This window comes from Plecotus auritus (genome assembly GCF_963455305.1).
Source record: "Plecotus auritus genome assembly, chromosome: 4".
NCBI classification, from domain to species: Eukaryota; Metazoa; Chordata; class Mammalia; order Chiroptera; family Vespertilionidae; genus Plecotus; species Plecotus auritus.
This window is the reverse complement of record NC_137775.1, coordinates 39,389,626-39,402,908: the sequence shown is the minus strand read 5'-3', so window position 1 is coordinate 39,402,908 and position 13,283 is coordinate 39,389,626. Positions and strand designations below refer to the sequence as shown.

Here is a 13,283-nt window from a genome sequence, read left to right as displayed (position 1 = left end):
CAGGATGTAGAATTCCGCCCAGCCTTGACAGTGGGGATGGCAGGGTCGAGATCAGGAAGGAAGGAACCCAGCAGGAAGCCCGTAGGAAGGTGGAGCCCTAGGGCCTGCATCTGGCCGATGGGAGCCCTGGAACATGGGAGGTAGAAGTCCTGAAGAAGTCCTCAGCCTTAGGAGTGAGCCACAAATCTCGACACTTCCAGAGGCGAGTGTCCGGGGCTTTCTGAACCAAACACTCTCTGCCTGGATATCCTCCCTCCAGCACTTTGACTTGTCCCACAAGCACATCTTCCGGACATTGACCCCTTCGGTTCCCCACCACACAACCATCAGTCGCCTAAATCCCTATCTTAAGAGGTCCCCAGTCTCCTCCAAAGGTAAGACAGTGGCTACCTAACTAACATGAATGCATCCATTCACTCTTCGGCTTAAGCACACCTCCAGAGAATTCATTCAGCGAAGTCTTTTTTTTTTTTTTTCTTTTTTTTTTGTGGTGCATTGGCTATGAGTAGACTGGGTGGACACAGAGAGACTGTAGAATTAGGGACCGGTCTCCCCAAGTGTGCCTGCCAGTTACAAAAAGGAAAAGGCAGCTCTTGCCATGTGGCAAAGTTGAACCATTATAGGATAAGACCTGAACCCCTACTATGTGCTAGGCTCTTTGCTAGAGATTGAGGATACACTGGCAAGAGTTCCTTTTCTCAAGGAGTTGAAAAGGGCACTTGGGATCCATAATGGTAAGCGTGGTGACAGGTGGTAAGTACAGGGCATCTGGCGAGAGCACACAGGAGGGCACCCAGGCAGCAGGACTCGGCTGGTTAGGTAGAGAGAAGACTGAAAACAAGGCTTTATGTGGACACATTATCCAGAGGCTCTTCATTGGTGCCGGAACCCCTTCACACATGTGCCGTCGATCTTCCATCGGTGTACGTAACTCGTTTAGAGACCACGGAGTGTCCCGGAAGGTGAGCGGGGCTGGTTGGGCAGGTGGTGAGGAGCAGGCAAGAGGGGAGACGTGGCGCACAGTCAAGGGCCTCCAGAGAGAGGCCCTCCACCCATGGGGCTGTAAGGGGAACTGGGCCGCAGAGCACTCGAGAGGTGTCCAGGCAACAACTGGCTGTCCAAACCACCGAACTGCGGGAGGCGCTGAGAGGAACCGACGATCACCGTGCTGCCTCGCACTGAGGATTGTGTTGCAAAGGCTGTTGGAGGGTTTTGCACTGTCTCATCTTTCAGCACTTGCACACACATCACCAAGCCTTGCAGTATTAGAACAAATGCTATGAGCACACACAAAAGTTGAGACTTGCTGCGTTACCGTCTAACCCACAAGAAGCAAAGGGGGCACATTTTCTGCTTCCAACGTCGGTAGCGATAAACAACCCCGTCCGAGCCCACTGCCAGCCTCCTCCCTGCTCTGAGAGGGGAAAAACTCATCAGTAAAAGGCTTAGGTAAACGTTTCCTTTCTCCTTTCGCTGTAAATGACAAAGCAATTTCTCTACACGTTTTTGAAAGGTTGTTTTCATTCTGGGAGTTTGACTTTAGTCCCGCTTTCTGAAGAAAGGGCGGGGGAGATGTTAACAGTTTTTTTTGGTGCTGCAGGCAACAAATTATCCACAAAAATGTTCGAGGCAGGAGCCATGTGTGAACGCGACGACTGGCCACAGACTTTTTGTGGGTTGGCCACTCAGGAGGGGGAAGGTGACTCCTTGCCGGCAGGGGCTGCCTATATTCCTGCCCGCATCGCCCCCAGCTGTGGCATTTAGCTGTAGCCTCCGAGGCTGGATGCTTTGAAGACTCCACTCTTCAGGGAGACACAGTGTGAAAAATCACCCCTCCCTCTGCACTGAGGCCAGCCAAATGCCCCCCGAAGCTGCCCTCCCCACCAGCTCACACGGACACGGATGGCCTGGTCTGAAATGAGGAGACGCTGGCATGACTCTCTGACTTCAGGGCACCGGGACGCGGTGAGTGGATTGGACTCTCTGAGAGGCTGCGAGGCAGTTCAGAGCCATAACGGGCTTGGAAATAGCATTTCTCACTCCAGATGCTCTTACAGGACGACTTATGTATCCCCACCATCAAGCCCAAGTTTTGATTAACTCACTCTCTTCAGGTCAATTCTGCTCAGCAACAGCAACTCCGCTGCTGGGCCATGCCCTGCAAGGTGCAGCAAGATGGGCCGGACACACCCTGCAGCCCTCCCGTGGTCCCTTCCTGGCTGGCCAACCTTCCGCATCCCTCCCAGCCCCAATTGTGCACCGGTAGGGTTCCTTGGCCTGGCCTGCACCCTCTTATAAGTTCAAGCTCCATTTTCAGGGCTTTGCATATGTTCTCACTTTATTCTCACAAGTCTCTGAGATGCATGTTATTTTCCTTGTGGTGAGATAATATATGGAGAGAGTGATCTTTCCTCTGACAGTTAATTCTTTTACTCCTTCTCCCCCCTCAGCGGGCCATTGCCAAGGAAACAAGGCGAGCATTTCTGTGTTGGTTTCCATGAGCCAGGGGCATGGGCGGTTATTGGAACCGCTGAATTGTTTGAAGATTTTTAAAAAAAAGAGAGAGAAAGAGGAACAGTGTTTTGCCTTTTCCCTACCCACCACGCACACACTAGGAAAAGATGGTGGGGAAATAAGAAAACACTTTGGAGGGTCCTAGAGAGATGGGCTGTGGTCACAACCACGTCCCTCGCTCCGCATGCTCTCCTTACAAAGTGAACGTTATGGGGGTCTCAAAGCGAGGTGGGTCTGTGTCCCCTCCCCTTGAGTCTGGGTAGCTGGGAGCCAAGGCAGCAGCAGCAGCACTGTGTGGGTTCTGAGAGAAGTTCTTAAAAGGCCATGCAGCTCTGCTTGGGAGCTGAGGCACTTGCCTGTGAGCCCCGAGCAGCCATGCCGTGAGGAAGCCGGTCACTGGGAGGGTCTCAGGGAAGTGTTCTGGCCAGCAGCCCAGCTGAGGTGCTCGCTGATGGCTGCCATCCACAGCCACACATGTGAGGGAAGAAGCCTCCATGTGATTCCAGATGTCAGAGCAGAGAGAGGGAAGGTGTACCATGTGCTCTCTGTGAATTCCTGACCCATAGATTCCATGAACATTAAAAAAAAAAAAAAAAAAGGTTGTTTTGCCCAGGCACTAAAAGGTTGCTGGTTCAATTCCCCGTCAGGGCATATGCCTAGGTTGTGGTCTCTATCCCCACTAGGGAGTGTGCTAGGGTGTATGCAGAAGGCAGCCAATGATGTTGCTCTACCTCTCCTTCTTCTCTCTCAGATATATATATATATATATATATATATATATATACACACACACACACACACACACACACACACACACACACACACACACTAGTCGACCAGTCAGCTGTTCAACCAATCAAAGTGTAATATGCTAATGATTTGCTAAGGCCACTCAACCACTTGCTATGGCGTGCACTGATCACCAGGGGGCAGACACTCCAGCTGGTAGGTTAGCTTGCTACTGGCGTCTGATGGATTGGGACTGAGCAAGATGGGCTGGACACACCCTGCAGCCCTCCCGTGGTCCCTTCCTGGCTGGCCAACCTCCCGCGTCCCTCCCCAGCCCCAGTTGTGCACCGGTGGGGTTCCTTGGCCTGGCCTGCACCCTCTTGCAATCCGGGACCCCTCAGGGGATGTCGGAGAGCTGGTTTTGGCCCAATACCATAGGCCAGGCCAAGGGACCCCACTGGTACATGAATTCGTGCACCAGCCCTCTAATATGTATTTAATTTTTTTTTAAATGGTTGTTTTAAGGCAGTAAATTTTGGGCTAATTTGTTATGCAGAAACAAATAACTAAAACAGGGCCCAGCCTTCTTTTTCCAGGGCTGGGAGAAGTGGTAAATTCTAATGGTGGGTCTGAGGATTCCAGAGCTCGGGGCGGGGGGGGGGCGGGCGGGGGGTAAGACCTCAGAAACAGAATGGCTACATGGTGGCAGACAGGGCCTTGGGCAGCCTCTCAGGTTCTAGAAACCTAGCATGCTCCAGACAGAGCAGGACAATTCCTTTACCCATGAGCATGGCATAGATGGAAATAGACAGGAACGGAGTGGTCACCTGTGAGGACAGGTGGCCAAGGTCAGACAGGGTGGTTCAGAACAAGCCCATGTGGGCAGACAGCACTGAGGAGCAAATGCTGCAGCCCCAGCCAATGCTTGGCAATACGGAAGCCCCAAACTGAGACACAGCTAAGAATCCTTGGGCAGTGCAGCGAATGGGCCCAGGCCCCTTCTGGATCCTCAGGATTACAGACCAGGAACAAAAGCTTGATTCCAGGAGGCTCAGAGGAGGTGGAGACCCTTCGTATGCACGTATTCCAGGCACATGTCCCACGTGGCCGGTCTCAGCTGGGAGCAGTGCAGCGTGCTCCTCTGGCTTTGCTTGTCAGAAAACCAAGAATCTTGGACGTCAGAGGAATAACAGGTCAGAGGACCCTCAGTCCCTTCCCTTGGCGCCTCAACAGCTTGAACAGCTATAATTCAACCAAGGGGTCCCTACTCAATGCACAAACACAGCTGAGAGATCCACTCACTAAAACACCTGAAAGGGACCACGAGATTTTTCTCTTTTGCTATGTTAATGTGATCAACTAAATGATTTTTTAAGGTAATGGAAAATCTTTCTTATATTCCTGAAATAAAGTCTACTTGGTCATGGAAAAAAAAGAAAACAGAAAACCAAGAATCTCATGGTAAACCATACCTATACAGAGCCCACAGTCAGCACAGAGGAGGCCGGGTGGGCTTGGTGGAGTCATCCTGGACACCACAAGGAACAGGGGTGGGACTGCTGAGTCCTGCAGAGTGTGGGCTCAGCCCAGCACTCACCTCCTTTCCTGCATTAAGCTGCCAGGACCGGGGTGGAAAAGGCTGAGGAGGTGAGCGCAGGGTGTCCTTGAGGCCCAACCTAGAAGGGGAGTGGCTACATGCTCTGCTCAGGCAGGTTGACCCTTGAACTTCCCCAATGAGACCCCTGAACTCTGTTCTAGCAAGTCCCAGGAAGTGAGGCTCAGAAGTCACTGATGGGTGCGGACAGCCTGCAGAAGGGAACAGGAGGTTCTTAGTGGTGGCCGGTGCCAACCAAAGGCTGATTACAGTGGGGGTGACGGATGTTCTAGCAGAGTGTTCCAGTGCCCCACAGGCTCCCCAGTAACGGGTGGGACAAGGACGCAGTCCTGGAAAACATGCACAAGCAAGGACACTGGAGGGGTTCAGAACGTGCCATCCCCAAATATGCCACTTTTGCATCTTGATTACTTTGAGGTGAAGACAGTTGAGAAATACCAGACGCAGGAAGGGCTCTCTGACCTCCTTCTTTCTACCGAAAAGCAGGGCATAAATTTCCTGTGAAAAGGTGCCCTCCCTATACCTGGAAAAGAAGAACATTCTTATCCCTGGAAATGGGGAGTCGACCCACAGATGACTGTGTACAAGCAAACCTTCCAAAACAACCTTTGCCTTCCACTCATTCCCCTCACGTATTTCCCAGTCACTTTCCCACAATTTACTGCCCCGCCCAAGCCCCTTTTCCTTTGTTTTGTCATCGCCACAATTCATCATTTTTGTTGAGATGGCATAGACGCTCTAAGGCCCATTACTTCTCTGGGTCTCCATTCCTTATATATGAAGGCCTCTGTGTACACATAAAACTTATACCCTTTTCTTCTGTAAGGAGACATAGGAAGAGAACTCTGCTCAGTTCCCCCCACCCCCGTCCCCCATACAGTACATTGCCCTAGTAATGCAACCAACGGTGATGCCAACTTGGAGAAAACACGAATTCGGCTGTACTCTGATTGGCTCCCATCCTCCGGCAGCCCTGTTCTCAAACGGTGGAATCAAGTCCTCTTCCTGGGGAAGAGAAACAGGAAGAAGGGCCGAGGCTGGGCATGGGGGCCTTGGAAAGAGGTGCCCTCAGTCCTGTGGGACTTGGAATTTCTTCTGTAGTCATTTGTGTGCAAGTCCCACTCTATTTCTGTGCTGTATGTGGCTCTACAGGCTGAAAAGGTTGTCTATTGACCTAGCATTTGGACGGTTGACGTTTGCAGACCCCACCTGCACGAGTGGAGAATTTCACTGCACAGACGGTTTATGTTCCCACCCAGCAGCGTGTCCACTGGCATGTTCAGAGCTAAGTGATCTCGGCGACAAGTTGTGGCTCCTGAGAATGTCAGCATTAGGCCGCTCTCCACAAGACCCCTGCTCCTCTCTTTCCTCTCCCCGCTCTTGCCTTTTTCTCCCACCACAACCACCAGCTCTAATTGTATACCTTTTATTTCCCCACCTCCCCTGCGGGGAGGCCAGGGCTGGATCACCCATCCTGGGAACACTGCCCTCGATCTAGGGAGCAAAGGTGTGCTCCATGGGGAGAAGTGGCAGGTGGCTGGGACCCTCAGGCAAAGCAGGCAGCAGTGACCCCGTGCAGATTCCCTGATTCACACACTGCCTCATTCATTGTCAAACACTTACACTCATCATCTTACCCAGAAGGAGGCTACAGACTGTAATTACAAGACTCGGGAAGGGCAATGACATTTAACTCTACAGCAATAGTTTTTCCTAAGGGAGTTTTACCTTGTTGGGTCCAGGGCTGTAAAGCAACATCTGAAGTTTTCTTCTCCAGAGTTTGAAAGTCATTGCAGTCAAACGCCCAGGGAACAGTTTGATGTCAGAATCAAACACCAGCTTTTTGTGTAACCTCCTACGCTGGTTGTTTTGCTTTGTTTTCTCTTGTTAATAGCTTGGATCAAATAAAACATTTCCCCTGGCTTTGTCCTAAACAGAACTAGAAAAGCTCCCCAAGTTCATCTCAAAACTAATTCACCCACAATTCCTCTGACCAGCGGCAGGCAGAATATGATCTTCAAATGAAAGATGAAGAGAATCAGACCTGAAGGCTAAGCATGGTGGGCCTTGGTCAGGAACACCCTATACAAATTCCACCCCCCCCCCACAATTTCCACCTCTTACTGGTGGGGGTGGGGGTGGGGGTAGCCCTGTGGTCTGAGAGTCCATAGGATGAAGAGATAAGCAGGGTGTCTGCTTCTCAGCCCTGGCAAGGAAACATTCCATTTGAAATGTGAAATTCTCTCATAAGTAATTGGTTAAATAATTACAGTATATTCTCTATGAAGGAATAAAATGTAGCCATTCAAAATGTGAAAACTACTCAATAAGAAATATTTATAGATATGCATCATTTATTGACAGATATTTAATGAGCTACTGCTAAATAAAGAACTTAATCTTCAAAACCACGTAATTCCATATTTGTAAAATACATAGTGTGTATTTATAGATATATTAGAACATTCACCACACCACTGTGTCCCAGAGGGATGGAATTAATAGGTAATTATCTTTTCTTCTCGCCGGGGGGTGAGCAGGCTGGCACAGGGGGCAGTTGGGGGTGATATGTGCTTTCTGGGAGTTTTCACATTTCCTAAAGCACATGCAACTTTGATAAGTACAATTACTTTTTTCTGAAAAATAAAATGAAACGTTAATCTCTCTCTTATCCACATCCCCCTGCAAGTGTTCTTTTTCTTATTACATTTTGAGTTTTCTGTACCGATGACTGTTCTTCAAAGCCAATGAAAGAGCAGAAATAAAAGCCAGGCGCTGGAGCCTAGCTCTCAGCAGTCAGCAAGAGCGCACATGTGCAGGGCCTGCTTCAACAGAGATTAGCAGAGTCTCGGAGGCAGCCACGGTGTGAGGAAGAGGGGGCCCGGGGCAGAGGTATGCGTTTGGGTTGCACATTGGAACCACCTGGGATGCTTTTAGCACAGAAGTCCAAAATCATTCTGCAACGACTTTCAAACTCTGGCTTCTCTGGAGAAGAAAATTTCAGATGTTGCTTTACAGCCCTGGACCCAACAAGGTTAACTCCTGCCGGGACAGCAGGAGTTAACATCCGAGTGTTTCCGACATGCAGCCAAGGTCAAGAACCCCTGCCCAAGGCTGGGGCCTCTCCTGAGAGCCTGTCTTCCTCATCATGCAGGCAGCTTCTCTGGGAGTTTCTTACATCTTCTCCTGTATCAGTTGTTGGAAAGAATTTGATTATAAATGTAGCCTCCAAAATTATAACTGAAATAGGAGGCAGGAAGATAAAGGCCATGTCTGGAAATGAATGGTGTCCCCACAAGATTGATGTCAACCCAGAACCTTAGAATGTGACCCTACTTGGAAATAGGGTCTTTGCAGATATAATCAAGTTAAGACGAGGTCATAGTGGATTAAGATGGGCCCTAAAGCCAATGATTGGTGTCCTTTAAAAAAAGGGAGGTTTAGTGACGTATAATAGGAAGAGGTCGATGTGAGGACAGAGGCAGAAATTGGAATGATGCAGCTACAAAGAATGCCAAGGATTGCCGGTCATCCCCAAAAGCTAGGAGAGAGGCAAGGAATGGATTCTCCCGCACCGCCTCCGGAAAGAGCCAGCCCAGCTGACACCTTGATTTTGGACTTCTGGCCTCCTGAACTGTGAGAGACTAAGACTAAGCCTGTTGTAGTAAGCCACCCACATTGCAGTCATCTGTTTCAACAACCCTAGGAAACCAATACAGGCTGCTTCAGAAGCTTCCCCATTACATTGCTACAAGACAAATGCTCTCCTCGGCACAGCTGTTTTCTGGACCTCAGAGGTCTCTCCCTAACCTGCCCAGTTTTCTCTGCGCACGTGGGGCAAAAATTGCTTCTTCAATAATGTATGTCAATTTTCTTTCAATTATGTGTAGCACAGGAGCTATTTGGTTTGTAAGGTGGAAAAAAAATCCCCACTCTATATTTTGTTCTGTTGTTTTTCCCAGCTCAATCAGGAGACTTTTCTTATTAGATTCACTGACTTGGTAACTAATGAGAATTGCCAGCCTTTGAAAAGCAATTACTTCTGAGTAAAACAAGCACTTCTCTGAAAGAGTCAGAAAAGGGCTGAACGTACTGTAAACAAGGTACTGTAGAGAGGGGTTCTGCTGTTTCTGCTTCTATCTTGCAAAACTGCTTCATCAAAACCATCTGTACGAGAGATGGCTGAAAGGTAAGGCCTTAAGTGGTCATTGACTCTATTTTCCAGCTTTCCAATGGGGTACCACCAACTATGTAAATTAAGTTCCATTCAAAAATAATTATTGCCCTAGCTGGTTTGGCTCAGTGGATTGAGCGTCGGACTGAAGGGTCCCAGGTTCGATTCCGGTCAAGGGCACATGCCCAGGTTGTGGGCTCGATCTCCAGAGGGGGGAGGGAGGGTGTGCAGGAGGCAACCAATTAATGATTCTCTGTCATCATTGATGTTTCTATCTCTCTCTCCCTCTCCCTTCCTCTCTGAAGTCAATAAAAAAATATATTAAAAAAAGAAAAGGAAAAGAAAAGAAAAAATAATTATTGCATGCCTCTATGCTAGGGGCTGGAGATGCAAAGACACCTCCACCCTCAGGAAAACCACAGTTCACAGAAGGTGGAGAAGGAAGAATGGATTAGGGCTGAAGTGCGATGCAGAGGCATCTACCAGCTAAAGTGCTGGCCTGAGATGACTTTCCAATTAAACACCCTGAATTGAACATGAATGTTTCTCTCTGCTCCGTCCTGAAAATACACTAAAATGAAAGTAGTAGGGAAAAGGCATAAACTGAAAAAGGCAAAGAGAATTGGGGAAGAGACAGCAACAAATGAGAAACATCATCGGATTTGGTGGAGTGGGAAACAGAGGAAGAAGAGGAGCAGAGAAATCTGACTACCAAGTGCCTGCAGGAGACCTGGAGACACCTGAACTATGGGAAGTGGTGGGGGTAGGAGGTGAAAAATAAGGGGTTTTATTGAAATTCTGTTTAAGAAGAAATAATATCCCAAGTCCCTTGAAGCTAAGGGGCCACTTCCCCACCCAAGGAGGAGAGTCATGGTTGGAGAGCAGGACCAGGGGGGATGCAGTCCCAGCAGGGAGGGGCAAAGTGCTGTTCTGAGAGAGAATGCTGACATCTACACCTCTGCCTCCAGCCCCACTCCTAGGAGGCTGACACTGGGTACACAGCCCTCACACAGGAGCTTAGTGGATTCTCTCTGGAGAAAATAAATGACCCCAAAGACAGAATATACAGATAATGACAGTTAGGGTTTCTGGGGGAAAAAAAAAAAAGGAAAAAAAATCCAAGTCCTTGATGAATTATCCTATAGATCCCCACGATAAGCTCCCCCGTCCATGGACACTCAGAGCTTCAGTCAACCTTCTAGTGTTTAATGAACAGCTCAAGTTTCCTCAGATTCTTGAGGAAAGTTTTTCACATGGAAAATATAAATCAAAATAAGTGAGCAGCAAAAAGCTCAGCAGAAAGATAAAAACAAGAAAACCGAAAACACGGAAAATGCATTTCCAAACCAAGAAGAGCCTGCTATTGAAAAGGAATGTCGTTACAATAGCCAGGAAATAGAAACAACTTAGACGTCCACAGACAGATAAATGGTAAAGGAAACATGATGTACCACATAAAATGGAATATTAACCAGCCTTAAAAAAAGAAGGAAATCCTGTCACACGTGGACCGTGGATGAATCTCGAGGACCTAATGCTAAGTAAAATAAACCAGTCCCAGAGGGACACACACTGCATGGCTCCGCTTTCATGAAGTGTCCACGTAGTCAAACTCATGGAGGCAGAAAACAGAATGGTGGTTGCCAGAGCCTGGAGGGAAGAGGAAGTGGGAGAAGCTGTTCAGTGAACATAGAGATTGTCATGCAAGATGAAAAAATTTGTAGAGATTTTCTGTAAAATGCACATACAATGAACAATACTGTATAGTGCACTTACAATTTTTTTAAGGGTAGATTTCATAATATGTGTTCTTTACCATTATTTAAAAAAAAACAAACCTACAAATTTCAGCTCTGGCCCATATGGGCTGTGTGATCTTAAGTTACTTACTTTGCCCTTTTATAAGGTGTAGGTAAATAACTACCTTGCTGAAGTGTTGTGGGGATTCAAGTACATACTGCACATAAAGCACTAAAGCCCGCAGGAGAGAAAACAACAACAAAAAAGAACATTAAGAGAATGATATAAAATTCACGGGCCTTAAAAATATGACAGCAGAGCCCTCACTGCTGACAGCCTGCCTCGCTGCTTGCATGCCCAGCTGCTGGCCCACAGCAAGGCTTTGATTACATGAAGTCCTTTGCCAGATTAGGTCAGTGTCCAGGGCAGAGGCTCATCTCACTAGGGCTTATGGGAAAGATGTAAAATTTGGTGCAGATGCCCATGCCTTAATGCTTCAACTGTGTAGACCTTTTGGCCAAAGCTGTAGTCGTTACTATGTGGCCAAAGGCAAGAACAGTGATTATTAAGTAGAGTTGGGGAAATCTTAAAGTAGCAAAAAGTTGGTATGACTGTTGCAAAGTCCATTGACTTAAAAGATAACAATATTGGCACTGAACTTGTTCAAGAAATTGCCAATAATACAAATGAAGAGGCTGGAGATGGCACCATTATTGCTACTTTATTGGCACACTCCGTGGTCAAGGAAGGCTTTGGGAAGATTAGCAAAGTTGCTGATGCAGTGGAACTTAGGAGAGGTGTGATGTTAGCTATTGATGCTGTAATTGCTGAATTTAAGAAGCAGTCTAAACCTGAAAAAATTGCTCAGGTTGCTACAATTTCTGCAAGTGGAGACAAAGAAATTGGCAACATCCTTTCTGATGCAATGAAAAAGTTTGGAAGAAAGGGCGTCATCACAGTAAAGGATGAAAAAACACTGAATGATGAATTAGAAATTATTGAAGGCATGAAGTTTGATCGTTTGTATTTCTCCATAATTTACACAGCAAAAGGTCAGAAATGTGAATTCAAACATGCCTATGTTCTATGGGGTGAAAAGGAAATTTCTACTGTCCCGTCCATTGTACCTGCTCTTGAAATTGCCAGTGCTCACTTTAAGCCCTTGGTCATAATTGCTGAAGGTGTTGAGGAAGAAGTTCCAAGTACACTTATTTTTTAAAAATCCTCACCCAAGAATATGTTTTTATTGATTTTGAGAGAGAGAGAGAGAGAGAGAGAGAGAGAGAGAGAGAGAGAGAGAGAGAAAGAGAGAGAGAAAAACATCATGTGAGACAAACATTGATCAGCTGCCTCTGGTACATGTCTCAACTGGAGATTCATCCCACAACCTAGATATGTGACCTCTTGAGCCACCAACTGAGCAACCTGGCCAGGGTTACGTGCACTTGTTTTGAATAGGCTAAAAGGTGGTCTTCAGATTGTAATAGTCAAAGCTCCAGGTTTTGGTGACAATAGAAAGAACCATATCAAAGACATGGCTATTGCTACTGGTGATGCAGTGTTTGGAGAAGAAAAATTTGCTCTGTAAATCTTGAAGATGTTCATCTTCATGACTTAGCAAAAGTTGGAAAGTCATTGTGACGAAAGATGATGCTATGCTCTTGAAAGGAAAAGATGACAAGGCTCAAATTGAAATGATTAAGAAATCATTGAGCAGTTAGATATCACAACTAGTGAATATGAAAAAGAAACACTGAATGAACATCTGGCAAAACTCTCAGATGGAGTAGCTGTGCTGCAGGTTGGTGGGACAAGTGATGTTGAAGTGAGTGAAAAGACAGAGTGAATGAAGAAGGCAATATTTGGGGAGGGGGCTGTGCCCTGCTTTGGTGCATTCCAGCCTTGGACTCATTAACGCCAGCTAATGAACGTAAAAAAAATTGATATAGAAACTTTTTAAAAACACTCAAAATTCCTGCAGTGTCCATTGCTAAGAATGCAGGTGTTGAGGGACCAGTGATAGTCGAGAAAATTATGCAAAGTTCCTCAGAAGTTGTTTATGACTCTGTGCTTGGAGATTTTGTGAATATGGTGGAAAAGGAATCACTGCTCCGACGAAGGTTGTAAGAACTGCTTTATTGCATGCTGCGGGAGGGGCCTCTCTGTTAACAACAGCAGATGTTGTAGTCACAGAAATCCCTGAGGATGAGAAAGAGCCTGGAATGGTCGGAATAGGTGGGATGGGAGGTGGTGTGTTCTAATCCTGGAATAGTGCTTCACCGTTATCAGTGAGAACTGTGAGAGGAAGAAGCTCAAGGGAGTGCTCATCACCTATAACTTCAGAGAAGTCAGTTGAAGGCAACGACTAAAGAAAACGCTGGCTGCCCTAACCGGTTTGGTTCAGTGGATAGAGCGTCGGCCTGCAGACTGAAGGGTCCCAGGTTCGATTCCGGTCAAGGGCATGTACCTTGGTTGTGGGCACATCCCCAGTAGAGGATGTGCAGGAGGCAG

At 47.3% G+C, this 13,283-nt stretch overlaps 1 pseudogene across 1 annotated transcript; it reads left to right on the top strand.

Annotated features, from left to right (window-relative positions):
- The first annotated feature begins 11,161 nt into the window (after positions 1–11,161).
- LOC308246678 (60 kDa heat shock protein, mitochondrial-like) lies at positions 11,162–13,033 on the top strand (annotated as a pseudogene). The gene is made up of 2 exons: positions 11,162–11,974; positions 12,206–13,033. The product of its transcript is annotated as a 60 kDa heat shock protein, mitochondrial-like (transcript).
- Positions 13,034–13,283: the final 250 nt, after the last annotated feature.